Source organism: Salmo salar, chromosome ssa09 (genome assembly GCF_905237065.1).
Source record: "Salmo salar chromosome ssa09, Ssal_v3.1, whole genome shotgun sequence".
In the NCBI taxonomy this organism is placed as follows: domain Eukaryota; kingdom Metazoa; phylum Chordata; class Actinopteri; order Salmoniformes; family Salmonidae; genus Salmo; species Salmo salar.
In genome coordinates this window covers 43,889,870-43,907,439 of record NC_059450.1, presented here as the reverse complement: position 1 = coordinate 43,907,439, position 17,570 = coordinate 43,889,870, and the positions used below count along the sequence as shown (strand labels likewise).

The following is a 17,570-nucleotide window of genomic DNA, read 5'->3' as shown; positions in this document are numbered from 1 at the left end:
GGATCTGTCGGGAATGAATGGGATGCGTGGGATAACAAGTAGCAGTAATTCCAGTGTTTGGGTTTTTGTCACTGGTTAGTTGGACTTAACAGGATGGGGCTTTGGCAGAGAGTTTCCTTTTGTGAGGGTGGAGACTTTGCATACTGGAACTCTCCATTTTTTTAAAACATGTATAGAGCTAGAATTTAATCACACAGCTGACCAAATTACGTAAGATTTCAGTTATGGGTTAACCTGAGATTAAGATCAGACAGACACAGCAGCCAAATCCCGCAAGGAAGAGTCCTTCCCTCTCTCTTATCCTTCCTGTGGTATCCCAGTCTGGTCTCCCTCACTGCTCTGAGAGATGCATATAATAGTTGAGATGGGTTCAGTCAGGCCTTTACACTAAAACCAGCACCCCTGGTAGGATTAAGTGTTATTGTCACTGTGTAATGGTAATGCTCCTGTCAAGGGTCTCCTCTCTGCCTCCCAGACAGATGGCTTTAGCTCCCACTTCTCTTTGAGAGCATTGGAAATCCATATCCATCCCTGGCTACCTTTCTCCAGGGAAATTAGAAACTTATCTCAAGTGTTTCCATAGGAGAGCGGGAGAGGGGGAGGTAGATTTTAAACTGAGAGGAGTTGGCAGATTTTTGTTTGTAATACAGGTTTTATTTCAGTTCACTTCAATCTGTTATTTATGATTTATATTTACATAAGCGGAGCCTGGTTTCCCGGTTTTCCGGAGCCTACTCCTTATCCAAAAAGCATATATATATTTCAGGTAATTTTTACGCCCTTTTTTCCCCCAATTTCGTGATTACGATATTGTCTCATCGTTGCAACCCCCAACAGCCAAACCCTCCCCTAACCCGGACGACAGTGTGTTGGTGTAAAGGTTAAAATGCTGTGGAATTACTGGTCATGCTCTAGATTGGTTTATAAATTACCTATCAAATTGTACACAATGTGTAATGGCGGATGGTTGTAAATCCATAGAGTCCTCACTGGTGAGGACCTGCCTGTTGTAAGGCAGGTCCTCACCAGACATCACCGGCAACAACGTTGCCTATGTGCACAAACCCACCGTCGCTGGACCAGACAGGACTGGCAAAAAGTGCTCTTCACTGACGAGTCGCAGTTTTGTCTCACCAGGGGTGATGGTCAGATTCGTGTTTATCGTCGAAGGAATGAGCGTTACACTGAGGCCTGTACTCTGCAGCGGGATACATTTGGAGGTGGAGGGTCCGTCATGGTCTGGGGCGGCGTGTCACAGCATCATCGGACTGAGCTTGTTGTCACTGCAGGCAATCTCAACGCTGTGTGTTACAGGGAAGACATCCTCCTCCCTTATGTGGTACCCTTCCTGCAGGTTCATCCTGACATGCCCCTCCAGTATGACAATGCCACCAGTCATACTGCTCGTTCTGTGCGTGATTTCCTGCAAGACAGGAATGTCAGTGTTCTGCCATGGCCAGCGAAGAGCCCGATCTCAATCCCATTGAGCACATCTGGGACCTGTTGGATCGGAGGGTGAGGGCTAGGGCCATTCCCCCCAGAAATGTCCTGGAACTTGCAGGTGCCTTGGTGGAAGAGTTGCATAACATCTCACAGCAAGAACTTGCTAATCTGGTGCAGTCCATGAGGAGGAGATGCACTGCAGTACTTAATGCAGCTGGTGGCCACACCAGATACTGACTGTTACTTTTGATTTTGACCCCCCTTTGTTCAGGGACGCATTATTCCATTTCTATGAGTCACATGTCTGTGGAACTTCTTCAGTTTATGTCTCAGTTGTTGAATGTTGTTATGATCATACAAATATTTACACATGTTAAGTTTTCTGAAAATAAACGCAGTTGACAGTGAGAGGACATTTCTTTTTTTTGCTGAGTTTATATATGGAGGCCTCAACCACTACCCTGAGAGCACTTGATTCAGTATATCATGAGGCCCTCAAGTTCATTACCAATCAAACACATCTAACACATCATTGTGATCTCTAGAGCACCGTTGGCTGGTCATCATTGACCTTGTATAGGCCATATTGGGTAAAATGCCACTTTATCGCTGTTATTTTTTAATCAGGTCAGAAAAATAAATATAATTTACGGTCCCATTCTGATTTGCTTTTAACAATACCAAGAATTAGAACAGGTCATGGAAGAAATAGTTTTAGTTACTCAGCTCCGTGGTCCTGGAATTCTCTCCTGAACATTTAAAAATGTACCGATTTAGTCATGTTGGTGGTGTTTAAACACTTGGTCGATGTAAGTATATAGAATAGAATAGTGTAATTGTCTTTAGGACAGCTGGTTTTTAGTTCTGACATTTGTATTTCTTTACATAATATGTAATTGTTGTACTATAAGTGTCTATAGTTTTGTTCAATGTATTGTCAGTATATGTAAGTTGTTTTGTCTGACATTTTCTTCCCCCTGCTGCTGTTGGACCAGGTCTGTCTTGAAAAATAGACTTGATCTCTATGAGAAAAATCTGTTTAAACAAAGGTTAAATTAAAATGTAAAATGAAAACATCTAGGCCTATACATCTTTACTTTAAATAACATCTAGGCATATACATCATTACTTTAAATAACATCTAGGCCTATACAGCTTTACTTTAAATAACATCTAGGCCTATACAGTTTTACTTTAACTAACACCTAGGCCTATACAGCTTTACTTTAAATAACATCTAGGCCTATACAGCTTTACTTTAAATAACATCTAGTCCTATACAGCTTTACTTTAAATAACATCTAGGCCTATACAGCTTTACTTTAAATAACATCTAGGTCTATACAGCTTTATTTTAAAACATCTAGGCCTATACAGCTTTACTTTAAATAACATCTATGCCTATACAGCTTTACTTTAAGTAACATCTAGGCCTATACAGCTGTACTTTAAATAACATCTAGGCCTATACATATTTACTTTAAGTAACATCTAGGCCTATAGATGATGTACTTCAAATAACATCTAGGCCTACACAGCTTTACTTTAAATAACATCTAGCACTATACAGATTTACTTTAAATAATATCTAGGTCTATACATGATGTAGTTTAAATACATTATACTATACGTTATTCCATTAACATAAAAACATAAACAACACTACACTTTGTAATTCTAAGTTCAGTTGTCATAATGACATGTCTTTTTTGAAAACCTGTTTGGAAGACGATGATCTGAACTCAACAAATAGCCAATTTATCTGCTGAGTGATGTATATCTTTCTTTCTCTGAGATGCTTTGATGTCGGGACAGACGGAAAACCATAACATGTGACTGCTGTCAAGTACACAGCATCGGAACACGGTAAGAACCAGCGTTTGTTTGAGGTCAACGATAACGTTTCTATTTCCATGCACTTGGAGGCAGGCGGCCAGACACTCAATGTTTCAAAGACGTGGAAACGTTATTTATGAAAAATGAGTTTGGTTGTTATTCCTCATTGGAGGATGTACAATGTGTAGGATCTTATTATGATCACCCTGTTGCTGCAGGATTGTTTTTCTTCTGTGAGAAACTGGTAAAATGAAGATACTACATACATACATAGGGAAAATCATGAGAGAGAGAGAGCGAGAGCGAGAGAGAAAGAACAAGTGAAAGAGAGTGATTACCAATTGAATCAGAGTCCAATTCAACCAAATCAAGTTATTTTCAGGTGTGGGGGTAGGCAGGGTCAGGTGATCCTATGATTTAATGTCAGATAATGTCTTTCCACTCCCTCTCTCTTTCTACCCCATTTCCCCCCTCTTTCCTTCCCTCTCTCTCCCTCTGCGTCTCCTGAGTCGTCCGTAGATCTTTAATAATTTAGTATTGGATCTGAAAGGAACAGTAGCCCACAGTACAGGATAGTCAGACTTAAAAGCCTCTCCCTCCTTTCTCTCTTCTGTTCTCTCTCTCTCTCTCTCTCTGTCTCTCTCTCTCTCTCTCTCTGTCTCTCTCTCTCTCTCTCTCTCTCTGTCTGTCTCTTTCTCTCCTTCTTCCCCCCTTCTTCTGCTCTCCCCCTCTCTCGCTTATCATTCCTTCTTCCTTGTTCATTTCCTCCTCTCCTCTGCCAATTAATTTATTTCAGAGCACATTCCTCCTCTTCTCCATCATTCGATCTCTCTCTTTCAGCTGGCTTCTGTCCTCCATCATCTCACTTTCTCACGTGAATGTCCCTTTCCTTTTCTCTGCCACTCTCTTCTACACTTTATTTCTCTCTCTTTCTTTATTATGTCTCTCTCTCTGTCTTTCTCTCTCTCTTTTTCCCTCTCTGTCTATTTCTCTATCTCTCATTCTCTCTCGCTCAATCTCTTTTTACTTCTTTACCATTTCATTTCACTGTGAGGGAAATGTTGATCTCCTCATTGTTTGTTTTCAGTTGTCTGTTGTCAGATTTTCCCTCCTGCTCTTTCCTCCTCTCATAAGTAATTTCTCTCCTTTCCAGTTGATTACCCTTCCCTCTATTACATCTATCCATCATCTATCCATTATTTTCCCCCTGTCCTCTTTCTTCTCCTCCTCCTCCTCCTCTCCTTTTCTTCCTCTTCTCTCACACTCACACCCTTTCCCAGGTCAAAGACAGAGACAGCTGATAGGCTTCTATGTGTTGACTACTCTCCAGTTGTCATTCAGATGAACACTAAGACATCATCATAATTGCCCCTTTCAACTCAATACCACAGAATGGTACCTAAAAGTTCAAACATGGTTATATTTAACATCAATTTTGGTAGTGTTCTATGAATATTTTCCAACTGCTTTGACATTGGGAATATTCTCAAATAGTTCAGAGAACGTTAACAAACAAAGTTTTTCTGTGGGAATTTCAGTACTTCAGCATAACGTTTCCTACAGGTTCTCACATTGTTCACGAGAACGTTAAGAAACAAGGTTCTTCTGTTGGAATTCTCTGAATGTTCTGAGAACATGGCTTTAAATAGAACCACGAGGAAACCTGTAGAAAACGTCATGCTGAAGTAATGAAAATCCCACAGAATGTTGTTTCTTAACGTTCTCTAAAATATTTGAGAACATTCCCAATGTCGAAGCATTTGGAGAATGTTCCTAGAACACTACCAAAATTAAATGTAACCATGTTTGAACTTTTAGGAAACGTTCTGTTAAAGTAATGACATTTTCTTGTCAAGCTCCTTTAATGTGCTGAGAATGTTCCAGAGCCAAGCAACTATCCTGCACCATTCCCAAAAAGTTGTGGGAAGGTTGTATGCAAAATAACCATAGAACAACCACGCTCTCACCAAGCTCTAAGAAACATATGGTTCTCAGAACGTTATGTGCTAACTGGGTTGGTTCTCAGAACGTTATGTGCTAGCTGGGTTGGTTCTCAGAACGTTATGTGCTAGCTGGGATGGTTCTCAGAACATTATGTGCTAGTTGGGATGGTTCTCAGAACATTATGTGCTAGCTGGGATGGTTCTCAGAACATTATGTGCTAGTTGGGATGGTTCTCAGAACATTATGTGCTAGCTGGGATGACATAACCATCTTCATAGGTCAAATATTAGGTCAGCATATTATAAATGATCGCCTCACAGAGAGCGAGAGAGAGAGAGAGAGAGAGAGAGAGAAAGAGCACAAGTGAGTCAGACTTATAAGCACGCTTAGACAACAAACTCCTCCCCTCACTGCTAAAGCACTCAGTTTACTTGGTGAACAGTCTAACAGAACCTTTCAGTCCCCTTTCTGCACTGACAAACTACTAAACAGAGATCAAATGCCCAACTGTTATCATGCCGTACCTTTTTAATCATATCAGTCTGATCACAACAGACTAGCCTCAGAAACAATACTGCAGTGAGTGAATAGGCCATGGTCGTTTTCTGTTATGTTACTAAAAATCTCTGCCTTTTTGTGGCATTTAGAGTTGACCTTTAGCATGGGGTACAGCAGGCAGACAGGCAGGCAGCAGGCGATCATCCTGCAATTTGTGATCACCCCGGCTGCACTGAGCTGGGCTGCTGTTGACAACGATGACACCACTCGCCTGACATTACACAAAATGGAATAGGCACACACACACACACACACACACACACACACACACACACACACACACACACACACACACACACACACACACACACACACACACACACACACACACACACACACACACATACAGACACACACACGCACACACACACTAACGCATGTGCACACACGCACACACTATCCTGTTATTAGACAGAATAGAATAAGCAGAGAACTCTTAAGACAGAGATGACTCTCTGACAGTGACCTCTGAGTGACTTGAGAGAAATTGAATGCACTGAGTGGTCTTCTCTCTCAAGTCACTTTCAATTTAAGGGGCTTTATTGGCATGGGAAACATATGTTTACATTGCCAAAGCAAGTGAAATAGCTAATAAACAAACAAAAATGAAATAAACAATGTACAAAATAACAGTAAACATTACACTCACAGAAGTTCCAAAAGAATAAAGAAATTTCAAATGTCATATTATGTCTATATACCGTGCCGTAGCGATTGTGCAAATAGTTAAAGTACAAAAGGGAAAATAAATCAACATAAATATGGTTTGTATTTACAATGGTGTTTGTTCTTCACTGGTTGCCCTTTTCTTTGTGACAACAGGTCACACATCTTGATGCTGTGATGGCACACTGTGGTATTTCACCCAGTAGATATGGGAGTTTATCAAAATTGGGCTTGTTTTTGAATTCTTTGTGAGTCTGTGTAATCTGAGGGAAATATGTGTCTCTAATATGGTCATACATTTTGTACGAGGTTAGGAAGTGCAGCTCAGTTTCCACCTCATTTTGTGGGCAGTGTGCACATAGCCTGCCTTCTCTTGAGAGCCAGGTCTGCCTTTCTCAATAGCAAAGCTATGCTCACTGAGTCTGTACATAGTCAAAGCTGTCCTTAAATTTGGGTCAGTCACAGAGGTCAGGTATTCTGCCACAGTGTACTCTCTGTTTATGTCCAAATAGCATTCTAGTTTGCTCAGTTCTTTTGTTAATTCTTTCCAATATGTCAAGGATTTATCTTTTTGTTTTCTCATGATTTGGTTGGGTCTAATTGTGTTGTTTTCCTGGGGCTCTGTGGGGTCTGTTTGTGTTTGTGAACAGAGCCCCAGGACCAGCTTGCTTAGGGGACTCTTCTCCAGGTTCATCTCTCTGTATGTGATGGCTTTGTTACTGAAGGTTGGGAATCGCTTCCTTTTAGGTGGTTGTAGAATTGAACAGCTCTTTTCTGGATTTTGATAATTAGTGGGTATCGGCCTAATTCTGCTCTGTATGCATTATTTGGTGTTTTATGTTGTACACGGAGGATATTTTAGCAGAATTGGGTGTTTGTCCGATTTTGTGAATTCTTGGTTGGTGAACAGACCCCAGACCTCACAACCATAAAAGGCAATGGGTTTATTAACTGATTCCAGTATTTTAGCCATATCCTAATTGGTATGTTGAATTGGATGTTCCTTTTGATTTTCCTTTTCATAGGCCCAACAAGGCCCTTGTTGCCTTGTCTCTCAGCTCGTTCACAGCTCTGTGGAAGTCACCTGTGGCACTGATGTTTAGGCAGAGGTATGTATAGTTTTTTGTGTGCTCTAGAGCAACGGTGTCTAGATGGAATTTGTATTTGTGGTCCTGGCGACTGGACCTTTTTTGGAACACCATTATTTCTGTCTTACTGAGATTTACTGTCAGGGCCCAGGTCTGGCAGAATCTGTGCAGAAGATCTAGGTGCTGCTGTAGGCCCTCCTTTGTTGTCTCTTTCCCAACACATAGACCTGGTAAGGGTCAAAACCTGTAACTGGCTACTGCAGGGAAACCTTCAAAACATGTGTATGGTACATGCTCTTTCTCAATTCAGATTCCATAGCTCTGTCTCAATTTGTCTTTCCTTGATTCCCCACATCCTCTCTCCTTACCCCCCTCTCAAATGGAAAGAAGGTCAGAGAGGAGGGATCCTGTTGAGAAGGAGGAGATTGTGGAAAGATGAATTGAGACCGCAAATACAACCCCTCTCTCTGTTACCATGTGACATCTCGTGCAAAGTGCCGCCATTCCCCTCCACAGGACATGCCTCTGTCACTCCGTTTGATTGGAGGGCAGTCGTAGGACCCCGGTGAGGGCTGAGCCAATGTCTGTCTGTCTGTCTGTCTGTCTGTCTGTCTGTCTGTCTGTCTGTCTGTCTGTCTGTCTGTCTGTCTGTCTGTCTGTCTGTCTGTCTGTCTGTCTGTCTGTCTGTCTGTCTGTCTGTCTGTGAAGTAGATCATTAATTAAATGAGAAATAAACAATAAAAATGAACAGTAAACATTACACTCACAGAAGTTCCAAAATAATAAAGATATTACAAATGTTACTTGGTTGGTGACAGAAGCACCAGATCATCAGCAAACAGTAGACATTTGACTTCAGATTCTAGTAGGGTGAGGCCGGGTGCTGCAGACTGTTCTAGTTCCCTCGCCAATTTGTTGATATTTATGTTGAAGAGGGTGGGTCTAAGCTGCATCCCTGTCTCACGCCACGGCCCTGTGGGAAGAAATGTGTGAATTATTTGCCTATTTTAACCGCACACTTGTTGTTTGTGTACACGGATTTTATAATGTTGTATGTTTTTCTCCCAACACCACTTTCAATCAATTTATATAGCAGACCCTCATGCCAAATTGAGTCAAAGGCTTTTTTGAAATCAACAAAGCATGAGAAGACTTTGCCTTTGTTATGGTTTGTTTGTTTGTCAATTAGGGTGTGCAGGGTGAATACGTGGTCTGTCGTACGATAATTTGGTTAAAAGCCAATTTGACATTTGCTCAGTACATTGTTTTCACTGAGGAAATGTATGAGTCTGCTGTTAATGATAATGCAGAGGATTTTCCCAAGGTTGCTGTTGATGCATATCCCACGGTAGTTATTGGGGTTAAACTTGTCTCCACTTTTGTGGATTGGGGTTATCAGTCCATGGTTCCAAGTATTGGGGAAGATGCCAGAGCTAAGGATGATGTTAAATAGTTTTAGTATAGCCAATTGGAATTTGTTGTCTCTATATTTGATCATTTCATTGAGGATACCATCAACACCACAGGCCTTTTTTGGTTGGAGGGTTTGTATTTTGTCCTGTAGTTCATTCAAGGTAATTGGAGAATCCAGTGGGTTCTGGTAGTCTTTAATAGTTGATTCTAAGATTTGTATTTGATCATCAGTATGTTTTTGCTGTTTGTTCTTTGTTATAGAGCCAAAAAGATTGGAGAAGTGGTTTACCCATACATCTACATTTTGGATAGATAATTCTTCGTGTTGTTGTTTGTTTAGTGTTCTTTCTCTCTCTCTCTCTCTCTCTCTCTCTGTCTCTCTCTCTTCGTCTCTCTCCATCTCTCTCTCTCTATCCATCTCTCTCTCTCCCTCTCTGTCTCTCCCTCTCTGTCTGTCTCTCTCTGTGTCTCGCTCTCTCTGTCTGTCTCCATTTGTCTGACTCTCTCTCTCGCTCTCTCTCTCTGTCTCTCTCTCTGTCTCTCTCTCTGTCTCTCGCTCTCTCTCCATATTATTTACTGCAACCTGCACACTCTCTCTTTCCTTTTATTTATTTCCCTTCATTGTTCTCCCCCTCTTCTTATTTATATCCATATTTCCATATGTTTCTCTCAATCTCTCTCTTTCTCTCTCCCCTCACTTTTCCTCCTCTTTATTTTATGCTAATCACAAACCCTCTGCAAGAGATAAAGCCATGATAGGGAAAATTACCTGGCATTCACAATAAGGGGGCAGACTGTATTGAAGAAAGTAGGAAGTGCAGTGGCAGCCCATAGAGGTAGAATGGGGCAGGGAGGGAGGTAGGGGGGTGGATGGGATATGGATTATGCTTGTCCTCGTCTGACATGATTAACACAGTACCATTCTCCCCATAGACCAGGCATCCAACTGGCAGCTATTTTAAGATCCCAGGAACGGAAAATTCCATTCTGAGGACCATAAACCACTAACAGTGAATGTCTATAATGTACGTTTATGTGAACTGTCCTGTAATTAAGTGTGGTTTTGGACCACCCTGCCCTTGTCTTTTTGACACTCAGTCCTTGGAGAACCCAAAATGCAAAACTTCCAGAACACAGCATGAAGACAACAACCAATGATAGCAAAGATAAACAAACCACAAAACTCTATGCACAAGGACAACTTTTAATAATTCCCACAGAAAACTGTATAAAAACATATTTACTTGAAGAACAGTGCAGATGCAAGGTTTGGTAACGGAATTACGGTTTCTGCACTGTTTTTCGAGTAAATGTGTTATTCAAAGTACATTTTCAGTGTACATTTTCTGGGTAAATTGAGTCTCAGTGTCACTCTGCTAGGATTAGCGTTCATGTTAATGGTGCACTCTGTAGTTGATATTCTACCATGTGTGCCAAAGCCCCTATCCTTAGGATCAAGTCGGTCTGTGTGTCTCTGCCCTCTCTGCCCTCTCCTTGCCCACAGCAGTGACCTACAATACAGCACAGCACGCTCTCAATGACAACTACCTCTGCCGACTCCCTGAAAAGGTATTATTAAAATACAAGAGCTTTAGCTAGTCCAGCGACTTAAATCTCTCGGTCGATCTCTTTCTCTCGTTCATTCACTTGACCTCTGTCAGCCTCACCCGTAACCTTATAGTTGCCTGATTCTGGTTCTGAAGTACTTTCAGGCTGTCATTGTAAATAAGAATTTGTTCTCCTGGGATAAATAAATCTTAAATAAATCTAATAAAACAATGTAACTATTGAAAGCGGGACTAAAGCACAGAGATGCACAGTAGATGCGTATGTACTTGTGTGTATTTTAGGTTTTCTTCTCTATCTTACTAATTTAACTCTCACGTTAGGGTTTGATTTTGAAACTTCTAAGCTCCATTGTGTTGATAAGCAACAGCCTAAACAACCTACATGCAACTGCACAATGCTGACCTCACTGTTTCCCATACAACTGACTCCCAGTACACTCTTAGACATATTCTTAAAGAGGGGAAAACTGAAAACTAGCTGTTATTGGCAGAGAGATTTGGAACTCTCTTTATTATTGGTCTATTAACTAATTTACTGCATGGTGATATCACCAGGAAGGCCAAAACTCCATCCTACCAAAACAGGCTGAAATTTCAGGTGGTCTTTTCAAACAGCTCTTACACTAAAAGGTCATTAACATTTTTTTCACTATTTCACAGTATTATTCCAACCTTATAATGTGGATATATATATAAAATACAGGGAAATCGCATTTTTGACTGCACTAGGCCTTCAAAGAGCAACTGAAAGCAACAAAAAAAAACTACTTCTCTGGTAGAAAAACGGCATCAATATTAGTCAGAAACATGTATTCTAGTGTCCAAATATGACTACACAATGTAAATAGGATCACTTTTGTTATGAAGTCATTTTATAAAAAAACTCATCCCTTTGAAAAGGAATGTGTACTTACTACTACATGCCTGTGATGTGTGGTTGTCCCACCTAGCTATCTGGCTGAAGCTAATTGGCCGAAAGAAGTTGACTAGCTTGCTAGCTAGTCTAGGCTACTTCCAGAGACAACATCTGGTTAGACTGCACGCGAGTGCCTGACTCAATATTTTATAATTGAAATTAAACTCTTTATGACAATACATCTAAACGGTATAAACCAATCTTAGTAACTACTAACAGAATGGATTCATTTTGTTTTGTAAGTTATTTGTCTTAGCATAAAATTAATCAATCAATGTGCAAAAACACACATATTGAAACTGTTCTAAAAATCTACCTGCAATAGAGCTCTAGGGCTCCCGAGTGGCGCAGCGGTCTGAGGCACTGCATCTCAGCGCTAGAGGCGTCACTACAGACCCTGGTTTGATTCCAGGCTGTATCACAACCAGCCGTGATTGGGAGTCCCATAGGGCAACGCATAATTGGCCCAGCGTCGTCCGGGTTTGGGTTTGGTCGGGGTAGGCTGTCATTGTAAATAAGAATTTGTTCTTAACTGTCTTGCCTAGTTAAATAAAGGTTAAATAAACAACAGGGAAACAATACTGGTACCCTAACTGTTTTTCTGAGTGTATTTCATTATGAGCCATGGAGGGGCCCAGTGCCCAGACGTTGCCCTCTACCCAGCCTTTAGGACGTAAAGGTTTACATAGGCTGGATAACTAAAACACAGCCACAATGAACAGCTGTGTCAAGGACAAGGAGGGGAGAGGGGGAGGGGGGGTCTGCCGCCATTTTACCATGTCACATCTGTCTCCTTCACATCAAAGGCAAGATGTGTTTCATTATTCACAGGTTGCTACCAGGTCAACATTATTAATGCAGGAGGTTCTCTCTCTATCTGTGTGTGGTGTGTGGTGTGTGGTGTGTGGTTTGTGGTGTGTGGTGTGTGGAGTGTGGTGTGTGTATGGTATGGGTATGGTGTGTGTGTGTGTGTGTGACAATACACACAGCAATGACTTTATATGAAACCAACAAAACTGAACATGTCCCTAAATGAGAATGTTCTCATTAATGTTGCTTTACCCAGTGATAAATATAAATCATGCTTAACATAAATCACCTTTGGTTACATGTATTTACTGTACATTTCAACCCAGTGGACGTGTAGCTGTGGTGTGTGTGTTAAATCATCTGTCAGTAGCAGAGGTATGGCGTTGTCCTGGCGATTGAATTTGGGTGTTTACTACAGCGTTACCTTCTATAGATCTGCTCCTCCACCTACTTCTTATCTGTCCACACACACACACACACACACACACACACACACACACACACACACACACACACACACACACACACACACACACACACACACACACACACACACACACACACACACACAACACACACACACACACAACATACACACACACACAACATACACACACACACGCAAACATACACACCCACACGCAAACACACACACACACACACACACACACACACACACACACACACACACACACACACAAACATACACACACAAACACACACACGCTCACACATCCTGTACTGTACACAAACTAAGTTCCCTTGACAAGCACACACATTGCATATATAGGTTCTTCATTTGACCAGTATTGTCGTAGCAACAGGATGTAAACGTTTAGTCCATAATGTTCCGTGGTTGGGCTATTAGCTGACCAGAATTAGGCAACATTAAAAGTACCATATTCTTAATATAACCATGTGTTAGTGTTGGTTTTCATTGAATTCATGTGTGTGTGTGTCTGTGCGAGTGTGTGTGTGGTGACATGTCTCGATAGAAACACTCAAATTCTCAGCCGTGAAGATGTGACCTACACACAGACACGTTCCAACACACGTGTTCACTGAGACATGACCTAGCCTCTGCACATGCTAGCCACTGTCCTGGATCTGTCGCTGTGGTCCAACGTATCCTGGATGTACAGACAGCGGTACACTCACATGCACTCATATACTCTGACAAACGCTTGCTCACATGCATGCTCCCAGTAAACGTTGTACACACAGGGCCGGATTAAGAAATCATAGGACCAAGATGCAGTTCCATGCGTGGTAAATTTACTGTTGACGAATAAGCACCCCCGCATCTTGAGATAGGCTATTGCCAAGACAAGCGTGTCGACCATCACCGTGACTTCATCTTCATCATTAGGTGAGTCAGTGTGCCACTGGAAATGGTATTTAGTAGCCTACTGTAGCCGATGATGTGTACAGCACCAGTCAAAAGTTTGGACACACCTGCTTATTCAAGGGTTTGTCTTTTTTATTTGTACTATTTTCTACATTGTAGAATAATAGTGAAGACATCAAAACTATGAAATAACACATATGTAATCATGTAATAACCCAAGAATTGTTCAACAAATCAAAATATATTTTATATTTGAGATTCTTCGAAGGAGCGACCCTTTGCCTTGATGACAGCTATGCACACTCTTGGCATTCTCTCAACCAGGGGGGTGTACAGAAGATAACCCTATTTGGTAAAATACCAAGTCCATATTCTATCAAGAACAGCTCAAATAATCAAAGAGAAAAGACAATCCATCATTACTTTAAGACATGACGGTCAGTCAATTCTGATAATTTCAAGAACTTTGAACGTTTCTTCAAGTTCAGTCGCAAAAAACATTAAGTGCAATGATGAAACTGGCTCGTGTGAGGACCGCCACGGGAAAGGAAGACCCAGAGTTACATCTGCTGCAGAGGATAAGTTCATTAGAGTTACCAGCCTCAGAAATTGCGGCCCAAATAAATGCTTCACAGAGTTCAAGTAACAGACACATCTCAACATTAATTGTTCAGAGGAGACTGCGTAAATCAGACCTTCATGGTCGAATTGCTGCAATGAAACGACTACTAAAGGACACCAATAATAAGAAGAGACTTGCTTGGGCCAAGAAACACGACCAATGGACATTAGACCAGTAGAAATCTGTCCTTTGGTCTGATGAGTCCAAATTTGAGATTTTTGGAGTAGGTGAACGGATGATCTCCGCATGTGTGGTTCCCACCGTGAAGCATGGAGGAGGAGGTGTGATGGTGTGGGGGTGCTTTGCTGGTGACACTGTCTGTGATTTTTTTTAAATTTAAGGCACACTTAACCAGCATGGCAACCAAAGCATTCTGCAGCGATACCCTATCCCATCTGGTTTGCGCTTAGCGGGACTATCATTTGTTTTTCAACAGGACAATGACCCAACACACCTCCAGACTGTGCAAGGGATATTTGACCAAGGAGAGTGATTGAGTGCTGCATCAGATGACCTGGCCTCCACAACCACCTGACCTCATCCCAGTTGAGATTGTTTGGGATGAGTTGGACCGCAGAGTGAAGGAAAAGCAGCCAACAAGTGCTCAGCATATGTGGGAACTCCTTCAAGACTGTTGGAGAAGCATTCCAGGTGAAGCTGGTTGAGAGAATGCCAAGAGTGTGCAAAGCTGTCATCAAGGCAAAGGGTGGCTACTTTGAATAATCTAAAATCTAAAATATATTTTGATTTGTTTAACACCTTTTTGGTTACTTCATGATTCCATATGTGTTATTTTATAGTTTTGGTGTCTTCACTATTATTCTACAATGTAGAAAATAGTAAAAATAAAGAAAAACCCTGGAATGAGTAGGTGTGTCCAAACTTTTGACTGGCACTGTATATATATATGTATATGTCTGTATACACATGTATGTGGGCACCCGTTCAAATAAGTGGATTTGGCTATTTCACCCACGCCCGTTGCTGACAGGTGTATAAAATCGAGCACACAGCCATGCATTCTCCATAGACAAACATTGGCAGTAGAATGACCTTACTGAAGAGCTCAATGACTTTCAACATGACAACGTCATAGGATACCACCTTCCCAAGAAGTCAGTTCATCAAATGTCGTCCTGCTAGAACTGCCCCGGTCAACTCTAAGTGCTGTTATTGTGAAGTGGAAACATCTAGGATTAACAACAGCTCAGCCGTGAAGTGGTAGGCCACACAAGCTCACAGAATGGGACCGCCCATTGCTGATCTGCGTAGTGCATAAAAATCGTCTGTCCTCGGTTGCAACACTCACTACCGAGTTCCAAACTGCCACTGGAAGCAACATCAGCACAATAGCTGTTCAATGGGAGCTTCATGAAATGGGTTTCCATGGCCAAGCAGCCTAAGATCACCATGTGCAATGCCAAGCATCAGCTGGAGTGACATAATGCGTGCCGCCATTGGATTCTGGGGGAGTGGAAACGTGGGTTTGGCGGATGTCAGGAGAACGCAAACTGCCCGAATGCATATTGCCAACTGTAATTTTTGATGGAGGAGGAATAATGGTTTGGGGCTGTTTTTTATGGTTTGGGCTAGGCCCCTTAGTTCCAGTGAAGGGAAGTGTTAATGCTACAGCATACAATGACATTCTAGATGATTCTGTGCTTCCATCTTTGTGGCAAAGTTTGGAGAAGGCCCATTCCCTGTTTTAGCATGACAATGCTGGGTAAATTACCTGTTCACTCTGGCCTCTGGTCCTGGAGGTTTACATCATCTACACTATATTAAAGAAGCATTACCCAGGGCATAAATACACCCATAAACCCACAGAGACCTGCTGTAGGGAAACAGGAAGTCAACCCACAGAGACCTGCTGTAGGGAAACAGGAAGTCAACCCACAGAGACCTGCTGTAGGGAAACAGGACGTCAACCCACAGAGACCTGCTGTAGGGAGACAGGAAGTCAACGCACAGAGACCTGCTGTAGGGAAACAGGACGTCAACCCACAGAGACCTGCTGTAGAGAAACAGGAAGTCAACCCACAGAGACCTGCTGTTGGGAAACAGGAAGTCAACCCACAGAGACCTACTGTAGGGAAACAGGTCTTCACCCCACAGAGACCTACTGTAGGGAAACAGGACATCAACCCACAGAGACCTACTGTAGGGAAACAGGAAGTCAACCCACAGAGACCTGCTGTAGGGAAACAGGACGTCAACCCACAGAGACCTGCTGTAGGGAAACAGGAAGTCAACCCGCAGAGACCTGCTGTAGGGAAACAGGAAGTCAACCCACAGAGACCTGCTGTAGGGAAACAGGAAGTCAACCCATAGAGACCTGCTGTAGGGAAACAGGAAGTCAACCCACAGAGACCTGCTGTAGGGAAACAGGACGTCAACCCACAGAGACCTGCTGTAGGGAGACAGGAAGTCAACCCACAGAGACCTGCTGTAGGGAAACAGGACGTCAACCCACAGAGACCTGCTGTAGAGAAACAGGAAGTCAACCCACAGAGACCTGCTGTTGGGAAACAGGAAGTCAACCCACAGAGACCTACTGTAGGGAAACAGGTCTTCACCCCACAGAGACCTACTGTAGGGAAACAGGACATCAACCCACAGAGACCTACTGTAGGGTAACAGGAAGTCAACCCACAGAGACCTGCTGTAGGGAAACAGGACGTCAACCCACAGAGACCTGCTGTAGGGAAACAGGAAGTCAACCCGCAAATTGCTGTTGTAGGGAAACAGGAAGTCAACCCACAGAGACCTGCTGTAGGGAAACAGGAAGTCAACCCATAGAGACCTGCTGTAGGGAAACAGGAAGTCAACCCGCAGAGACCTACTGTAGGGAAACAGGACATCAACCCACAGAGACCTACTGTAGGGAAACAGGAAGTCAACCCACAGAGACCTGCTGTAGGGAAACAGGAAGTCAACCCGCAGAGACCTACTGTAGGGAAACAGGACGTCAACCCACAGAGACCTGCTGTAGGGAAACAGGAAGTCAACCCACAGAGACCTGCTGTAGGGAAACAGGAAGTCAACCCACAGAGACCTGCTGTAGGGAAACAGGAAGTCAACCCACAGAGACCTGCTGTAGGGAAACAGGGCGTCAACCCACAGAGACCTGCTGTAGGGAAACAGGAAGTCAACCCACAGAGACCTGCTGTAGGGAAACAGGAAGTCAGCCCACAGAGACCTGCTGTAGTGAAACAGGAAGTCAACGCACAGAGACCTGCTGTAGGGAAACAGGACATCCAACATGTGTGTGTGTGTGTATCCACTGCTTGGCAGTCCAAACTTGAAGTTATTTCTCAGTGAGTACTGTATGTAGGCCACCATGCCTTGTTGCTCGTCA

General features: G+C 42.6%; 1 protein-coding gene across 4 annotated transcripts in view; it reads right to left on the bottom strand.

Annotated features, from left to right (window-relative positions):
- Nucleotides 1–17,570, bottom strand: part of LOC106611384 (synaptosomal-associated protein 25-B) — a 72,642-nt gene that overhangs the window by 41,154 nt on the left and 13,918 nt on the right. The gene's annotated exons all lie outside the window — the stretch shown is intronic.